General features: G+C 40.1%; 1 protein-coding gene across 7 annotated transcripts in view; it reads right to left on the reverse strand.

Annotated features, from left to right (window-relative positions):
• Window positions 1-19254, reverse strand: part of raph1a (Ras association (RalGDS/AF-6) and pleckstrin homology domains 1a) — an 82722-nt gene that overhangs the window by 54558 nt on the left and 8910 nt on the right. For 4 of the 7 annotated variants that reach the window (XM_054787091.1, XM_054787084.1, XM_054787088.1 and 1 more), the window contains one exon: window positions 9602-9687. The exons of the other annotated variants lie outside the window; for them this stretch is intronic. The gene's annotated coding sequence lies outside the window, so the exon portion shown is untranslated. The remainder of the gene's footprint in view (window positions 1-9601; window positions 9688-19254) is intronic. 7 annotated transcript variants of the gene reach the window in all.

Raw genomic sequence — 19254 nt, forward strand, 5'->3', positions numbered from 1 at the left:
GTTTTACTATGCACATGACAATAAAACTCTCTTGAATCTTGAATCTTGAACACGTAGCATGATAGTGCAAACATAAAACTGTGTGACAGCACAGTTTCGGTCATCGCTGTGAATGGAGCGTGGTTACCGTTGTAAATGATGACAACGATGATGGCCGGGTTTGCTTGAGAGACGAGAGACAGCGATCTGACGTTATCATATGCAAACGAGATGAGTCTATTTACTCCCATCCCAAGCTTTGGGTCACACTTGTGACTCTTCTCATTTCCGGTATGACTTTGAAATAGCGAAGGGTTCACTCGGTACGATTATGGTGATGCTAACTCTTCAACGGCAAAGGCCGCTTTTCGCCACCGTTTTGTGCGTATGCAAGCTTTATAGACGAGACCCCAGGAAGTTGGGTGGACAGAACTCCCCATGACTCAATGTGCCCCGTGATCCTCTTTCATGTTTTTGTGACACTTTCACAGAAAAAAACAAACAAACATGACTCACTGTTCTGAGAAAGAATTTGGAAGGAATTAGCCACCAAATCTGCTTATGGTTAGTTTCCATGGGACATCTCTGTGTTGCGTGTTCTCCCCGGTTTTCTCCCTCCCACCTTCCAAAGGCGTGCATGTTAGCTTACCTGGAGACACTAAATCAGGGGTGTCCAAAGTGCAATCAGGGGTGTCCAAAAAAAAAGTCATAGTATGAAGATGTCAAGAAGTTTTTAAGTCAAAAACAATAAATAAAGTTGGAATTTTTGGAAACGTAGGTTGGGGGAAAATTTATAACATGGGATTAAAGTGAAAATATTAGGAGAAGGACATATACAAGTAGAAAGTTGAACTATTTGGACAATAAAATAAAAAATCAACAGCAGAAATGGAAAGCAGCAGAAATTTGGCCTGAGTAAAGCCAAAATATTAAGAGAAAAAAATACTTTTCTAAAGAGAAAAAAAAGTTGCAATTTTTTGAGAATAAACTTCTAAAATGAGAATTTTTAAAAATATTTTTCTAACAATGGTGGGGGAAACAAACATTTTTTTGGAAGATAAGTTAGAATAAGATAAGAAGAAAATTTACAGGAAGGAAGCTGAAGTTAAATAGTTGTGAAATTAAAAAAGCAGCAGAAATGCAGAAAAAACAGCTGTCATTTTACAGGAATAAATTCAAAATATTAAGAAAAAAGTCATAATTGAATTAAGAACAAAAGTGGCAATTTTACAAGAATAAACTGGTAGCATTTCACCTCCATTACAAAGATGAAATGCAGTTTTTGTTGAGCTACATATACTGTAGCTTCTTAGCATAGCTCCATGTGTTGGTTTACTGAATATCAAAGTGGCCCTTGCATCCTTTCATTTTTCAGAATGTGGCCCTCGCTGGAAAAAGTCAAAATGACAAACAAAGTTGTCATTTTTGGAAAATTAGGTTGGGAAAAAAGTATAAATAAAGTAAAGTAAATAAAGTATAATATTATGGGAATAAAGGCAAAACATTACAACAACAACATTTACCAAAAAAAAAACAAACTCTATAAATATGTGGATAATTGAAAGTAAATAAATTAATTAAAATAGGCGTTTTCACCCTAGACAGCAAAACCTGTAAGGCAGGGGTGTCCAAAGTCCAGCCCAGGCGAGGGCCATTTGCGAGCGATGGCTTTTTTTTTTTTTTTTTAAATTAGCCCACGGCAGGTTATAAAAATATAATTCAACAAGAAAACTGAAAAAAATGAAGAAATAAAATGAAGTCAAAATATTACCAGAAAAAAACTGTCACTAAAGAGGAAAAAGTCATCATTTCAGGAGGATATTGTCGTAATATTATGAGGACAAATAATGTCATTTTTGTATCACACAGTTGAAATATTACAGAAAAAAAACTTCATTTAAAGTTGGAATATGTCAAACAAACAAAACAACAAATAAATAAAATAAATTAGTGTGTTAAAAGAGCAAAAAATGTTTAAAAAATCAGCAATAATTTTACAATATTAAGTTATTATTACATGTGCTTTGTGGACCTGGAAAAGGCATTCGACCGTGTCCCTCGCGGTGTCCTGTGGGGGGTGCTCCGGGAGTATGGGATTGGTGGCGCGCTACTACGTGCCATTCGGTCCTTGTACAACCGGAGCAGGAGCCTGGTTCGCATTGCCAGTAGTAAGTCAAGCCTGTTTCTGGTGAACGTTGGCCTCCGCCAAGGCTGCCCTTTGTCACCGATTCTGTTCATAATTTTCATGGACAGAATTTCTAGGCGCAGCCAAGGCGTCGAGGGAGTCCAGTTCGGGGGCACTAGGATCTCATCTCTGCTATTTGCAGACGATGTGGTCCTGATGGCCTCATCGGGCTGTGACCTGCAGCGTTTACTGGGACGGTTTGCATCTGAGTGTGAAGCTTCTGGGATGAGACTCAGCACCACCAAATCCGAGGCCATGGTTCTCAGTCGGAAAAGGGTGGATTGCTCCCTCCGGTTGGGAATGAGGTCCTGCCCCAGGTGGAGGAGTTCAAGTATCTCGGGGTCTTGTTCACGAGTGAGGGAAGGTTGGAGCGTGAGGTCGATAGGCGGATCGGCGCAGCATCTGCAGTAATGCGGTCGCTGTACCGGACCGTCGTGGTGAAGAGAGAGCTGAGCCGGAAGGCAAAACTCTCAATTTACCGTTCGATCTATGTTCCCACCCTCACCTATGGTCACGAGCTTTGGGTCATGACCAAAAGAACGAGATTGCGGATACAAGCGGCTGAAATGAGTTTTCTTCGTAGGGTGGCGGGACACACCCTAAGAGATAGGGTGAGGAGCTCGGTCATCCGGGAGGAGCTCAGAGTAGAGCCGCTGCTCCTTTACATTGAGAGGAGCCAGCTGAGGTGGCTTGGGCATCTAGTCCGGATGCCTCCCGGACGCCTCCCTGGTGAGGTGTTTCGGGCATGCACAGCCGGGAGAAGGCCCCGGGGAAGACCTAGGACACGCTGGAGGGATTATGTCTCACAGCTGGCTTGGGAACACCTTGGTGTCCTCCCGGTGGAGCTGGAGGAGTTGGTCGGGGACCGGGAAGTCTGGGCTTCCCTACTAAGACTGCTGCCCCCGCGACCCGGACCCGGATAAGTGGAGGAAAATGGAATGGAATGGAATGGTATTATATGAAAAAAAAAAAAGCAGCAGCAGATATGGAAGAAACAGCCGTCATTTCACGAGAGCAAAGTCAACATATTAAGAGAAAAAAAGTTGAAATTAACCAGAAAAAGTCATCATTTTAGGAGGATATTGTCATAATATTATGACGACAAATATCGTCATTTTTGGAACATTATGTGACGATAATCAAATTAACATTAAGAACACAATTCAACAAGGGAAAAAAACAACAGCACAACAGCAAAAACTGTGAAATTAGCAATAACTTTAAAATAATAAAATCAAAAGTGTAAAATGAGGTTATAATATTAGAGAATAAAACGCCACTGACTTCCATCTCAGCGGGATGTACTGTAACAATAAATTCCATCCGCTCCACATTGGTTCCTGCATGTAAAGCTAGAATTAGTCTCCATTTGCTGTTGAGATTTTGGGGCGTCTGGAGCAGATTCCTTAGATTTGTATGTCAGTTTGCGTCGAAACGTCCTGGACGAATGAGCAAAAATCAGCAATCTCAGCAACGAGAGCGCAAACTGCCGATGGCCTCTCCGCGACTGCTTCTGGACACCGACAGCCGTGAACGCCGGTTATTTTATTCGGGCAAAGCAAACATTTGCAGCTATTTTCATGCGCTTCACTTCCTAATTGAAAAAATAGACATGTATTTGTACAATCGTCCCTCATTTATGGCGGTTAATTGATTCCAGACCCAACCGTAATAAGTGAAGTTCCGCCGAGTAGGATTCAATGTTAATAAACGGAATATTTCCGTAGTGAAAGCATGGAAAACCCGTCTAAAAAGCCCTGTAGTCACATTTACACTCCTGCTGTTCTTTGTTTACACCACATTGCGGGGAGCCGAGACGGCCGCTAGCTAGCATGCTAACCAGTTTGTCTCGAACTTATTTCTTCTAAACGTACAACAAAAACGTACCAATTCCAAACTGTAGTGTTAAGGTAATGTCATGTAAGCTAATGTCTCAATGTTTTGTATCATTACTGCCGCCTAGTGGCCCCAATACCACATAGCCCTTGTATTTCCATATGGATCAGATCAAGGGTATCAAGTGTTACATTTTGGGTAAAATTTCAAACTGGTGGAGAGACCTTGGTAATGTTAACACAAACTTCAAACATTGCAAAACACACACCCAACATACCAGAGCTCGAGACATCTTCCATTTCCCATAGCAACCCTCCGAAGTTCACTCTTTCTTAAATGTAAAGTACATAACTCGGTATCCACTTTTATCTCTACATAGATTGGACTTTTGTTAAAAAAGTAACTTATATTTGAGAGGGTATCATAAAGTAAATAAAAACAAGTGACAAATCTAGATCTTGAGTTAAAGCTCTGAAAATATGGCAAAAATCAAATGCAGACACTGAGTTATGTACATTACATCTTCCATAGTGCCACACAAACTTTCTTGCCATTCTGTAATCTGTGAACACATTACCCCACTACTGTTTTATGTTACAGAGAACACTACAACACACATGCAGGTCAAAACAACGGCTGTCAAAACAAGTTACACTGCTCGATAAACACAAAATTTGTAACTCACCCGACGAAAAAAATCATTTCAAAGTGCAAGAAGATCTTCTCCAATATATATAAACATGAAAAAATCTTACCTTAGACTTGACAATGGTGGCTAAATCGCCAATTGCTCGTCAAATTCAATGATACTGCTTTTCTGAAATCGTGACTGAACGTACATAACGCTGACACAAAGTGGCGGACACGACGACACATTCCTCGGCTGAATGCGTATTTGGCAAATAACTGGCGGAAGGATACAAGTTTTGTTTGGCCCAAGAAGGCACTTACACAATATTTACTAGCAATACGCAATTTACGCTGTGAGCTCGAAGTGTACGTACATAACAGCCGGACACGAAATTTGGGTGTGTTAAGACTTTTGTTCAAATAATCTTATTTTACTCTTTTATACACAAATGTTTATTTTAGTTGCAGAGTTGAGTAATTATTCCATGAATATAAACCATTTTAATCATCATGGGGTTTGTTTTTCCATGGAATTATGTTCTTCAAAATTTTCATTGGCAGCCGGACACAAAGGTTATGTACGTTTCACTAGTGATTACACGACAGTTATTTTTTTTTTTTTTTACACTGAGAATATTTGAATAAAACACATTAGAAACCAATTTCAGACATCATTCTTTAATTCTAAGTAGAAATCATGACAAAAATGATCAGAGAAAATATTGTTAATTTCACAACAAAAGGAGACATGCTTTACATGTAACATTTCAATGTCCAAATATAGACACTTTTTACAACATAACCGTGCTAGCGCAAAATAAAAACATGAACAGGCTTAATTTATGGTTTGGTAAGCTTCCTCACTCGATAAACGTCAGAGTGATAGGGATAGTACACGTTGTTAGAACAACTATTTCAAATACTACTCAAGTGAAGTTGAAGACAGCAAAGGCTACCCTTGATCTGAGCCGTGCACATATGGACTAATATTACACCACTAGTGGATACAGAGTGCTTAGAGTGCTAGCAGCAAGCTAACAGCAAATTAGCCAAAGCATACGCCAACATGAATAAAGACACAGAAGCGATGGTTTCTAAGGCGAACGCAACAGCCCAGGGTGGGAATGTTTTGGCTTTAAACAAAACGAACACCGACTAAAAAAAAAAAAACTACCGATGGAGAATCCTCAGGCTGTGGAGCCTTTGTCCCGACAGTCAGTGCTTGCTGAGATGTTTGGTCGGCAGAGTAAATATCAACAAAACAGCACAAGGTGGTGCGCGCTCACAGACAGAAATGCAACCATTCAACACGGTTACATGGCATAAATTTTATGCTATATAATTGGCATCAAAAAATGCTGTCAATAATAGCGATTGTCTATGATAATCTGCAGCACAATCATCGACGAGCAGCATCTGTTATCACGACAGCCAACCGTGATAAAGCAATATTACGAGGGACAACTGTGCTGGTAACATATGCCAGCTGGCAGTGGTAAAAACAAAACAAACAAGAACAAACTGAATGAAAAAAAATAAAGTCATAAAGGAAGTAAGTGTCATCAAAAGTGTGTCATCTGCTAAAGCCATGACTCAAACAGCAAAAAACATACCACCAATCAGTAGTAAGTAGTCACATCTGTCTGTGGGGTGTTCACTGACCGGCACATAAGTGGGGAAATAGGAGCTCCATCCAGCCAGGGGGATGCACACATTTCAAGAGAGTAAAGTGTGTGTGTGTTGCGTGTAACTGAGAAGCTTGAGCACGGTGGACGCCCCCACCCCTGTCCGTCAGCCCCCCAGCTAAACATACCTTATTTAAGCCAGCCAGCAAGACAGTTTAATCTAGCTTCAGCTGAAGGCCGCGCTTCCAAACCAACATTTTAAAGGAAAAGTGCACATTTTTTTGGAACTGCGCCCATCATCCAGAAGCCTTACGCGAGACATGAACACACTCTTTTCTGTACCTTCCAAAGATATTATTGTCGGTTAGCAGTCTCAGTAGGGAAGTCCGCCTGTGAACCTCACGCTCCAACCTTCCCTCACTCGTGAGCAAGACCCCGAGATTCTTGAACTCCTCCACCTGGGGCAGGACCTCATTCCCAACCCACCCTTTTCCCACTGAGAACCAAGGCCTGGGATTTGGAGGTGCCGAATCTCGTCCCAGAAGCTTCACACTCGGATGCAAACCGCCCCAGTAGGTCACAGCCAGATGAGGCCGCCAGGACCACATCGTCTGCAAATAGCAGTGACCAGATCGCAAGGCCCCCGAACTGGACTCCCTCGATGAACAGAATGGGTGACAGAGGCCGACGTTCGCTGGACTTGCTGCTGGCAATGCCAACCAGACTTTACTCTCTTCACAGCAGAACTTTTTCAGCAACCTAATTTTCCAAAAATTACGTTATTCATTGTTTTGTCTTTTTCCTCATGATATTATGACTTTCTTATTAATTCCAATTTTTTTCCTCTTAATATTCTTTTGTAATTACTGCAATTTTTCCCATTTTTCCTGCTGTTTGTTACCAAATTTTCAAAATATTACAACTTTATTCATTTTTTTGTTTGTTTTTCCATAGTACAACTTTTAAAAAAAGTCTTTTTTCTTTAATATTTAAACTTTCAGCCTGTAAAATGACGTTTTTTTTCCTCGTTATTCTGGTAAAATTCTCGTAAAAGTCCATCTATTCCTTGTTAATTTGCAACTTTTTTTCTCTCAATATACAGTATATACAGTATATATGGTTTTTGTTTCATATTTATTAAATTATATCTTTAGAGTGTGCCACAGGCAAAAAATAAATGAATAAATCCCCACAGGGCGCACTTTAGACACCCCTCTACCTAAGGATGTCTGACATTGGCTTTTTTGCCAATAACTGATATCCCGATATTTCTGAACTGTTCATTTCCGATTCCGATATCAACAGATATATCTAACATCACATATCTCCTGTTGTGTAAACTGATTGCCGGCACCCACCTCCCATCCTGTCTCGCTGTGAAACGCATCTCCACATTTGGCGAGCCTCCACGTGGGTGAAAATGTCGACTGACAGCAGTGACAACGAGACCACGCTGGCTAACGAGTACGCTAACGTTGACGCTATCTGCTGCGTGGTTTTAACCCATCAAGCCCAGTACCGACTGCGAGGAATAACACAGGACGTGACAAAATATTTCCACGTATTGGCGCCACTCGATGTCGCGATGACGGCGAGTACGGGAGCCCATAGGCCTATGTACACAGCACTTTTTTATTATCTGTTTTCATTAGAGGGAAAAACCCCATACTGATATCAAGCGATGTTATATTTTTATGCCAACATCGGCCGGACATCCCTACTTCTAACAGATTACTCGATTTATTGAAACAACAAGCTTCAGGATTGGCATCTTGGGTGAAAAGAGGAACCCCTATGGATTTTGACTGGCATATGGACAACAACCAATCGTCTTCAGGCTTTCAGGGGACAATCAGGCGAAGTGACAGCAGGCGAGATCCCAATTGACTTAGAATGTCATCTTGACTTTTGCCAAAAGACTTTCAGAGTAATATACAGCATTAGCATGCAGTGGACGTGGTGTAACTGGCGAATCAGGGAGGAACTTGCAATGCAGCGATGTTGAACTGCCACACAGTAGCAGCTTAGCTTTCATAGCATAAACATTTGGAAGGAAACGTGATGGCGTTTTTGCTAGTCCACCCACGGCACAAATCCTTCCCCAAAACCCGGCCCTCTCCTGTTGCCGTGGTTTGAGGGTTGGATGTCCCCGCCAGCGACACACAAGCCCAACGTCTCAACGGGACGAGAACATTTTCCACTCTGGTCCTCCAGAAGCAACGGGTGGGCCAGACCAGCACCAGAACAACCAGACACAAGCGGGAACCAATAGGAGATGGAAAACGCCTTTACGGGTTTGTTTTTCTAAGTACACACACACACACACACACACACACACAGAGTGTGAGTTATGGAGATAATGATTTAATGAGAGAGCAGAGGATGACATGGGCTCTGACTCAGCTAAACGCTGTCAGATTGGCTCTGGTTCCAACAAGTCGTCAGGTGGAAGCACACAGCCTCACCTCACACCACCGCAAGAAGACTCAACAACTAAACCTGCAAAGCAAAATCCTCCCACCTCCTAGGTAGGGCCCTATGAATCGTGGAATTGGCCAATAAAAACGGAATTTACTGTTAAATGAAAAGTGTACTTTTTTTTTGGAATGTTGCCCGTCATCCACAATCCTTATGTGAGAAACAGCTAAAAAGAATGCGCGTAATGGGACGCACCTATTCCGCCTCCAAAAAGCGCCAACAAGGCTCAATTTCCCTAATGTGAGCTGCATATGAAGCACATTGTTATTATTATTATTATTATTAACGTTGTTACGCCCAAGAACTACCTTACTGGCGTAGTGACACCTCGTCATACCACAGCGGCTAGCTACTAGCTGGCTAGCGACTGGCTTCACCACACACCAGCCAAAAAACTATTTGGTTTTGCTGTAAAATTACAGCAGTTTTTTTTTACATTTCTGCTTGTTTTTTTTAATCTTTTTTTTTTTTATTTTATAGCATTTCAAACTTCTTCTTTTAAATATTCTTCTTGTAATTAATGCCTATTTGCTATAACTTTTTGCTTGTAACAGTAACTTTTTCAGCAAACTCATTTTCCAAAAGTTCCAACTTTATTCGTTGTTTGGTCTGTTTCTCATAATTTTTCAACTTTTGCTTCTTTGCTTTGCTTCTTCCTACTCCTTTTTGGACATGTGGAATTGTGAATCAAATCATGTGATGTATTCCAATGTAACTTGCATGCATGTTCAAATAAAATGAAAACAACCATACCATACTGCATTATTCCCATAATATTATCACTTTATTCCCATGATATAACTTTTAGTACTTGCATATTTCAACTCTGTGCTACTGAAAAGAATTTTTAGATTTCATAGGGTCCTACCTAGGGGGCACTGCAGAGTGCTGCTGAGGAGATGATTAAAAACATAGACCAGGGGTGTCCAAACTTTTTCCAGCGAGGGCCACATTCTGAAAAATGAAAGGATGCAAGGTTCACTTTGATATTCAGTAAACCGACACATGGAGCTATGCTAAGAAGCTACAGTATATGTAGCTCAACAAAAAACTGCATTTCATCTTTGTAATGGAGGTGAAATGCTACTAAAAATGACCTTTTTCCACAATAACACCAGTTTATTCTTGTAAAATTGCCATTTTTGTTCTTCATTAGATTATGACTTTTTCCCATTCCTGTTTTTTTTAATTTTCCCACTATTTCCTTTAAACTTTCTTCTTGTAAATTTTCTCCTCATAATTATAACTTTATATCTTTTAAAATAATGTATTTTTTCATTATTTCAACATTGTTACAAAAATGATATTTTTCCTCATTTTACAAGTTTCTTCTAATAAAATTGAAACTTTTTCTCTATTTTTTTCCCTCTTAATATTTTGACTTTACTCTGGTAAAATGTCGGCTGTTTTTTTTTTGTATAATTTTCCAAATATTTCAACTTTCTTCTTGTATATTTTCTTCTCTTAACATTTTGACTATTCCCATGTTATAAATTTTCCCGCAAACTAAGTTTCATTTTTTTATTCAGTTTTTTAGTTAAAAATAAATAAATGATTAACTTTTTTCTTATATATTTCAACATCATACTACTAAAATGAGATTATTTCTGAAACTATTACTTTATTCTTGTGAGATTATGGATTTTTTTTTTCCTTGCTAGATTACAACTCTTTTCTTAATTTTTGGACTTTTGATTGCTTTTTCCCATTTTTGCTGCTGTTGATTTTTTTTTTAAAGTTTCCTTGTTAAATTACATTTTTAGACTGTGCTGCGGGCCGATAAAATCACAGCCGCCGGCCGCAAATGGCCCCCGGCTGGCGGCGGTCGACAAAAGCAAAAATAATCGCCGGGCTTTCTCATGTTGCTACTCAGCCGCTGGTGCGAAAGCAAATGCGTGCTACGCGTCATCCACACTATTAATGCCGACTCAGCAGTCTGCTCCTTACCGCTGTTCCAACATTGGTTCTCCTTTCCACATTCTCATGCACTCCAAATCATGATTAACCTCCTGCACTCACCCCACGGATGCAGGGTCTTCCTGGCACCCAAGTTAAGATCATTGATGGAGAGCTTGAAACCGTCGACCACACGGATATGAGGAACACACTTTCCATCTCCTCTGGTGAAGACGCGTCACGTGTGTGGAGCATGTGTTATGGAAGCGAGTAGAAAGGCACGGCCACAGAAAGCTGAGACTCTGCAGTCACCCACACAGACTTAACACAACATCTCGAGACCTCGCTTCTGTTCTGGCTCAACAGCCCTTCCATCGTTTAGGCAAACTCATGAAAAGACGTCATTTTTCGCAGGCACACGAGGACCTGCAGATGTTCTGTCTCGGCCCATCTCAAGCAGTCTGGACAGCTCGATACTGACAAAGCTTAAGGGATAATGGAGGCCCAACTATGCAGCTTGCAATGCGCTGCCAACTGGTGTTGAAACTACTAACAAATGTTGAAATCTTAATGTGCTTTTGCCGAATAAACACAGAGAACCAGTCAGCGTGCTGTGACACGTGCATATCCTGACATAAGCGTTTTATTTCTTAAATTGACTGTGCATAGGTACAAAGTGGATTGTCTCGGGTCCGATGGACTGTGTCAGGGACGCCCGGTACGTCGATCACGAGCTACTGGTGGATCGCCGAAGTAGTTTGGGTCGATCTCGTAAACGTCACCTTTATTCTTCTGATTAGGGCTAAACTAACTGAGTGGTAAGGCGCTTATATCTACAACAGAAGTTATCCCTTCACTTGTGGCAGCTAGTTATGAAAATAAATGTCAATTGTTTGATGGCTTTGTTTTGTGTCCTGAACTCCACTGTAGAAATGTGTATTTTCTACACTTCCATTTCTTAAACTATTATTTCATGATGAATTGGAAAATGCGGCCATTGCTGAAACCTTTTTAATATGTTGCCTTCGCTTTGGCTGCATCGACTTTTCCATAATCATTTTATATCATTGGTAATGTTTGACAGCAAATGATAACTGCATGTCATACGTGAACTGTGTGTCCTAATGGACGCTACGTAGTGGTTTTGACGGACATATTACCAGTGCCTGGCTGCACAGTGGGTAAGTGGTTAGCATGTTGGCCACACAGTCACAGTCCGGAGAATGGGAAGACCTGAGTTCGAATCCCCGTTGGGCATTTCTGTGTGGAGTTTGCATGTTCTCCCTGTGGGTTTTCTCCGGGTACTCCAGTTTCCTCCCACATTCCAAAAACATGCATGTTAGGTTAATTGGCGACTCTAAATCAGGGGTGCTCACACTTTTTTAGCCTGCAAGCTACTTTTAAAATGACCAAGTCCCAAAGATCTACTTACTACTATACATATAGAAAGTACATATATTTACTATATTTATTCATAAAAAATGAGTACGTATTTATGTAGGTTATACATGTATATCAGGAGTGCACGCACTTTGTCAGCATGCAAGTACAAGTCAAAATGAGCTACCTCTTTCTACAAAACATATATACAAAATGTTACCAGTAAACTCTGATATTCTATTGTAAATATTCATGATTAGTATTTCACATTCACATTTTCAAAGTTCACAGGTCATCAAAGTAGTTGCTATCATAATTCACTAAAGATAATTCCACATAACTCCTAAATAGTTGCGTACTAGTGAGTGAGTACTGCTAATATGTCAGTAACATTAGCTATGTAACGTTCATTAGGGCACACAGTTCATGTATTACATCCAGTTAGCATTTGCTATCAAACATGACCCATATACAAGAATTTAAAAGTATTATGCAAAAGACAATGCAGCCCAAGTCAAGGCAACATATTGAAAAGGTTTCACCAATGGGCACATTTTTTATTTCATCATAAAATAATAGTTTAAGAAGCCAACGTGTAGAAAACACTGATTTCTGTAGTAGAGTTCATGACGCCAAGCAAAGCCAGTCAACAATACACTTTTTTTCTACATAACTAGCCGCCACAACTCAACAGATAACTTTTGTTACAGATATAGACATCTTACCGCAGAGTTAGTTCATCCTTAATCACAACAATAAAGATGAAAGTTGCATCTTCCTGTGTAGCTTGAAACGCTGCGGGGGAGCAAGCGCGAACCAGGAGGGGATCTGTGCATTTATAAATCCTAAATATTTGCAGTGCTCAAAGTAAAATGAAGATACCTTCTGTCGTGGAACACATGACTCAGCTAACTGAGTGAGACATGCACTTCCTTGTTCCATGACAGTGTTGTCTGCTAGAAATGAGCTGCTACTGATTGGTGAGCTAAAATCTTCTGAACTCCCAGAGCTGTGTTTTTACAGATGAAATAAAGCCAGGATGAAGTCACGTTTCCATGGTAATAAACTGCCACATATTCCACATTAGTCATAATGACGAGAAAGCTAGCCCTCCACACGGCTAATATTATGTTAGTAAGGTATGTATGTTTACCTTAATCTCACTGACTTGCGCTACGTTAACTGAACCTTGTCTCGGATCTTCCGCTCCATTTGGGAGGAGGTGATGCAACATATCAGATGTGCTGTTGTGGCATGCACAGTAAGTGTCGTGTTACAGCGGATACGCGTCACGGTGCTCAACTTGCTGTTTTGCCACATTTTGTCTGTTTTTTTTACATTTAGTTTGGCGACAAAACTGAAATTTTATTTGTTTTCCTTTTGTTGCCTTGTTGCATTCTCTTGCCTCTTCAATCTTCAGGCGGCATCCGCTTCCTTCTTCGTCCTCTGCGTGCGTGACGTAAGTGTTTCATCGAGGCAGAAAAAAAAATCCTTGATTATTTCTTGTACCAAGGTACTCCAATTATTCGAGAAATCGCAGCACTCCTAATCAACTTCACTCTTTACTTTTTTTTTCCCCCCCACATTTTTGCTGTTTTTCCCCAAAATATTTCAACTTTTTTTTAAATCTTTGTAAATGTTCTCCTTGGAATATTATGACTTTAATCCCATAATATTTTTACTTTTCCCCACAACCTAATTTTCACAAATTATAATATTACAACTTAAACATTTCTGCTGCTGTTTTTAACATTTTTATTTTTGGTATTACAAATTTATTCTTGTAAAATTGTGGGGGGGGGGTTCCCTCAGAGCCGTATATAGAGATCTAGATTTAGTATCCAGATCTCTATATACGGCTCTAGTTTCCCTCATTAGAATACAACTACTTCCTTCGTATTTTGACTATATTCTCATAAAATTCCAGCTGTTTTCATTTCTGCTGCTATTTTTATTTTCCAACCATTTCATCTTTCTTGTTGTAAATTTCCTTCCCATAATTATGGCTTTATTGCCGTAATATTTTTACTTTTTCCCCCAACCTGATCTCCCAAAAACTCCCTGATCTCTCTTTCTTTTGTTTAGTTTGGTCCTCATAATATTATGACATTTTAAAAAATCTGTTCTTTTTGACTTTATTCACATAAATTTACAGCTGTTTTTTTCTCATTCCTGCTGTTTTTTTTGTTTTTTTTTCATATGACATAATTGTTCTTTAAAATTGTGTGTGGGTGAGGCCGGGGGGTTGTCATTAGAATATTACTTTTTTTCTTCATATTTTGACTTTATTCTCATAAAATTAAAGCCGTTTTTTCCCCCATTCCTGCTGCTATTTTTATTTTGCGACTATTTCAACTTTCTTCTTGTAAATGTTCTTCTCATAATTATGGCTTTATTGCCATAATATTTTTACTCCCTCCCCCCCAACCTAATTTTCCCAAAATTACAATTGTACTTGTTTTGTTTTTCATAAAATTATAACTTTAAAAAAGTATCTTTAATATTTCAAATTTATGCTACTAAAATGATGTTATTCTTGTAAAATGACAACTTTTTTCTCTAAGCATTTTGACTTTATTCTGCCGATTTTTTCCATTTTTGCTGCTGTTTTCTTGTTAAATTTGATTTTTAGAATGTGCCGCGGGTCGACTAAACAGCCGTGGACCACAAAGGCGCCCCAAAGCTGCACCCTTGGACACCCCGTGCTAAGCTAAACAGACCAAACCCCCAAAAATTCGTATGTGTGTACCAACAGTGAGTCAGGTGTTGAGTAAAAGCCAACTTTAGCGCTAGCCGGCTAACAATGCAAACAGCTTTGGGGAACTCACGGAAAGCTTACCGAATGTGAAAGTTTTGTCAAAATAAAAATGTGTGCTCTGGAATGGAGACACTTTCAAAGTGGTTTTAGTAAACCCGTAGCATAGCTATGTGATGCTGATGTTACAATTAACTCATTCAATACCAAAAACGTATTGATAAGTTGTTTTTTTTTTTAAACCTGAACGCCCAATACCAAAGACATATTATACGTCTTTTACGTTTTTTTGAGCAAGAGGCAAAAAAAGAGGTGATGATGTAATAAAGCGCCACTGTAGAGCAACATTAAGCCATAAAAAAGGCCACTAGGTGGCAGAAGTGCATCTGATAATAGCTCGGCAGCGGTCATCATGGCACTTGTGACGACGCAGGAAACACGGAAGATGGGAAGCAGGAAGTTGGAGAGCGTGGAGGAGTGTAGCATGCAGAAAGTTAGCATTGTGGGGAAATTTTAACGCATGCACACGCACGCCTGCAGGCAAACACGTGCGCACACGCACACTCAACATGTACGTGCGCATGCACACACACACACACACACACACACACACACACACACAGTTTAGTTCCAAATGTGAACATTGTAAATAGTTCATGGTGTTATATTTGTAAATGAATCGTTATTTTCATGTAAAGCAAGCCTTGTTTGTGTTGTTTATGTTTAGATATTTGAGCAAAAAGCATTTGTGTCAAAGTGAAAGCTATGCTTGAAATGTGTCTTTTCACAAAAAGCTGTTTTTCTCCCTTTTTTTTTTCTTTTTAGTCGGGAACTGATATTTTCCTGAAACTTTCCCATGTTCGACCGCGGATTACTAAAGAACGCAAAAAGGTAGAAACATCCTTTGTTTGATGAAAGACAGGATTGTAATGTTTCTTTTGATAGGTTCCGTGTTTAAATAACCACAGAACACAATATTTGGTGTGCCTTGAAAGATCAGTCCAAATGGTTTAAACGGATTACTTAATATGCGGATAAATGGAGCCGTGCTGGTGCTTTTTGGAGGGGTTTTTTGGAAGGCTTTCTAGGTGCGTCCCATTACGTGCATTCTTAGCTCCGTCTTTTTTTTATCTGTTTTTATATCTTTAGAAGGCACAGAAAAGAGAGAGAAGCGTGTTCATGTCTCATGATGGACAAGTGCGCTTACTGCAGCAGTACAAAACATGAGCTGATGCTTAGGTTGACTTCATCAGGTTCCACTTAGCAGCGTCCAGAACGTGTCCTGATTCCCAGCTGCTCACCCTGCCCCTGGGTCTCCACACGGGCCGAGAGAGAAGAGGCAGACTTGGCCCGAACGGAGAGGAAAAACACGGCGAGGGGAAAAAAAAAAAAAAAAAAGAATGAAAAAGAAGAAGAAATGAGAGTGAATTTTCCAAGAAGCACGAGCAGCCAAAGCCCCGCTATGTACATCTGTCTGGAATTACACTCCCTCTCCGAAAAGCCAACCGGACCCTCAGTGCTCTCCAACACCACAGTCAGCGCAGGCAGGCGGGACCAGGTCCTGCTCGCCGGCGACACGGACTGAGAAAACAACAGGGAGGTAAATGAATCAGCCTTGTTGCTGTTGTTGTTGTTTGACACCAAGAGGACACCTCGACTCCTGTAGAGCTAACGTGGTGGTGGGTTGGGGGGAGGTCTTCCTTTTTGCGTTTGAACACGTCAACACTGGAACTTCATGCCTTCTCATGCCAGCAAACACGTCATAAACACAACTTCAACTGCTTTGCTTGTTCATAAACGTCAATTCATACAAGACACCTCATCCACTCTAAACACTGAGTGTGTGTGTGTGTGTGTGTGTGTGTGTGTGTGTGTGTGTGTCACGTGCACACACAAGTCATTGCATTCTGCTGCCAGATTCCTGTTTCAACAACACACAACACACACACACACACAGTTTGACAAGTAAAGTAGAAGGCAAGTTAGCGCGCGTCATGTACACATTCTAAGTATGCCAAAGTCTTCCCCCATACATTCGTTTCATTTGTGGTGGACTGGCACAAATTAATTTGGACCGCCACAGATCAATTTGACACTACCTGTTACATACATAATGATGGTAGCTTAAAGTTGACACGTGAACGTTTTTTTTTAAGTCATAATATTACGAGAAAACTAACAAACAAAAAGAATACATTTGTAATTTTTGGAAAAGTAGGTTTAGGTTAGTAAGTTACTATTTTACAAAAATCAAAATATGGGAATAAAGTCATAATTGTCAAAAATGAAAGAAATAAAAAAAGTGCTGTAATTTTAGGAGAATAAAGTGAAAACATTAAAAGATACGGGTAGTCACATTCTAACTTATATAAGTATTAGAGCCCGGCCAATATGGGATTTTTGGGGCTGATGCCGATATTGGGGGCTGACAAAGAGCCAACATCAGATATATTGGCTGACAACCCATATAACGGCCAACACACACACACAGATATGTACTGTACATGAACACAAATTCTTATAACACCCGAAACAGGATTCTACACAAAGATGCAGAAGACTACCAAATGAAAATAAGGAAGCTGAATTAGTAAGACTGTCAACATAAGGACATGCCTCTTTGTCATTTACTTTTAGGTGTTGCCACACATTTGCAGTGTTCTTTGCTTTGCTAGCTTGCACACTGCACACGTTGCATCTACTACAGGGCTGGGCTATATGGACCAAAACTCATATCCCCGATATATGCTCATGAAAAAAGTGATTAGAGCAACCACATTTCTTCAGTTTCTTGTTCATTTCAATGCCTGATACAACTAAAGGTACCTTTGTTTAGACAAATATAACAACGGCAACAAAAATAGCTCATAAGAGTTCCATTTTTTGGCAGTACAATGCTATAGCTAGTCATCTAAGAACTTAAATGATGTTGGTTATCATCCAGAAAAGCATGGAAGTTGCTAGATATCAGCTCTTATTATGAGCTATATTTGTTATCATTCCATTTGTCCAACCAAATGTACCTTTAGTTGTAGCAGGCATTCCAATGGATCAATCAACTGAAGAAACAAGGGCGCTCTCATCATTTTTTCCATGACTGTATAGCCGTACATTTTTTCTGCAAAGTGAGTTTAGACAAAATCAAAGCCAAACATGTGTGTCAAGTTGTTCAAATAAATACTAAGCATCAGGATGCTTTTTGAAGTTTTAAAGCTTCATGCAAGATGCACGTTAAAAAAAGGCCACTTACAATAATAATAATAATCCCAATAACAAAAGAACAAGATATGAAGGAGTGGTGGTTTAAGAGGGAATGTTAAAATGTCAGCAACTCAAAAATACTTAAGAGTACATGATTCATCAACTTTGCTTAAATATGTTCTATATTGTTTGTAATTATGTTCTACGTTCTTGTTTTTTTTGAAAGCGAATGGTAAATTCGGAAAAATAGCATTTTTAGTGCATGGTGAGCTCAAGGACTCATCGCCGTCCCTGAAAGGAGGCGTTTCCGGAAGTGATGTCGGAAAAGACACAGCTCACAGCTATCCATCCATCCATCCATATTCTATGTCGTTCAGCCCCACTAGGGTCACGGGTATGCTCGAGCCTACACCAGCTGACTTCATGCGAGAGGAGGGTTACACAGCCTGGTCACCAGCCAATCGCAGGACTCTCAGCTAAAGCCTAGTAAACAAATGCTTGTAGAAGTAGTTCGTCGACTTGGTCGGGTATATTTTTTATCAAAATAGTAGTCGTGCCAAAACGTTGTATTGACGCTGGCTGTTCAGTGTCCGAGTGATACTGCAAGTTTGTTTTCTTATCCAAAAGACGAAGGTTTAAGACTACAATGAACGAAACAACTACAGAGAACCACAGCCACATGGATGCATCACCTCGCATTCTGTTCTTTGCATTGTTCACGTCACTGAAGACTGCTATGAAGGAACACCTTTAGAAGAAGCATTTGGCTTCAAAGTACCATGTAAACGCATTTGGATGCTAGGGTGCTATTCCAGATGCTACGCTACACAGGAAGGGACAAGAGGAACCACGTCAAAGTTGACACGCTAGTTTCATCGTTTGTGGTTTGAATAAATACGGCTTAATTCCCTGTTCTGCAAGTTCTCTAAATATTTCATCTACGGATATTTCTTCCTACCTGAAAACTATTGACACATCGCTCAAATCTTCGCTAAAATCACTGTTAACATACTCTGTCTTTTACGCCGCCACGTCCGGAAACGCCCCTTTTCTGGGACGGCCACACAGTCAGGAGATGGGGAAGATATTGGTTCAAATCTCTGCTTGGGCATCTCTGTGTGGAGTTTGCATGTTTTCCCCCTGCATGCGTGGGTTTTCTCCAGGTTCGTCCCACATTCCAAGAAGATGCATGTTAGTTTAATTTGAGACTCTAAATTGCCCATAGAATATATGAATGCGAGCGTGACCGGTTGATTGGCTGGCGACCAATCAATCAACCAATGAGGATA

The sequence above is a fragment of the Dunckerocampus dactyliophorus genome, chromosome 9, assembly GCF_027744805.1.
Source record: "Dunckerocampus dactyliophorus isolate RoL2022-P2 chromosome 9, RoL_Ddac_1.1, whole genome shotgun sequence".
NCBI classification, from domain to species: Eukaryota; Metazoa; Chordata; class Actinopteri; order Syngnathiformes; family Syngnathidae; genus Dunckerocampus; species Dunckerocampus dactyliophorus.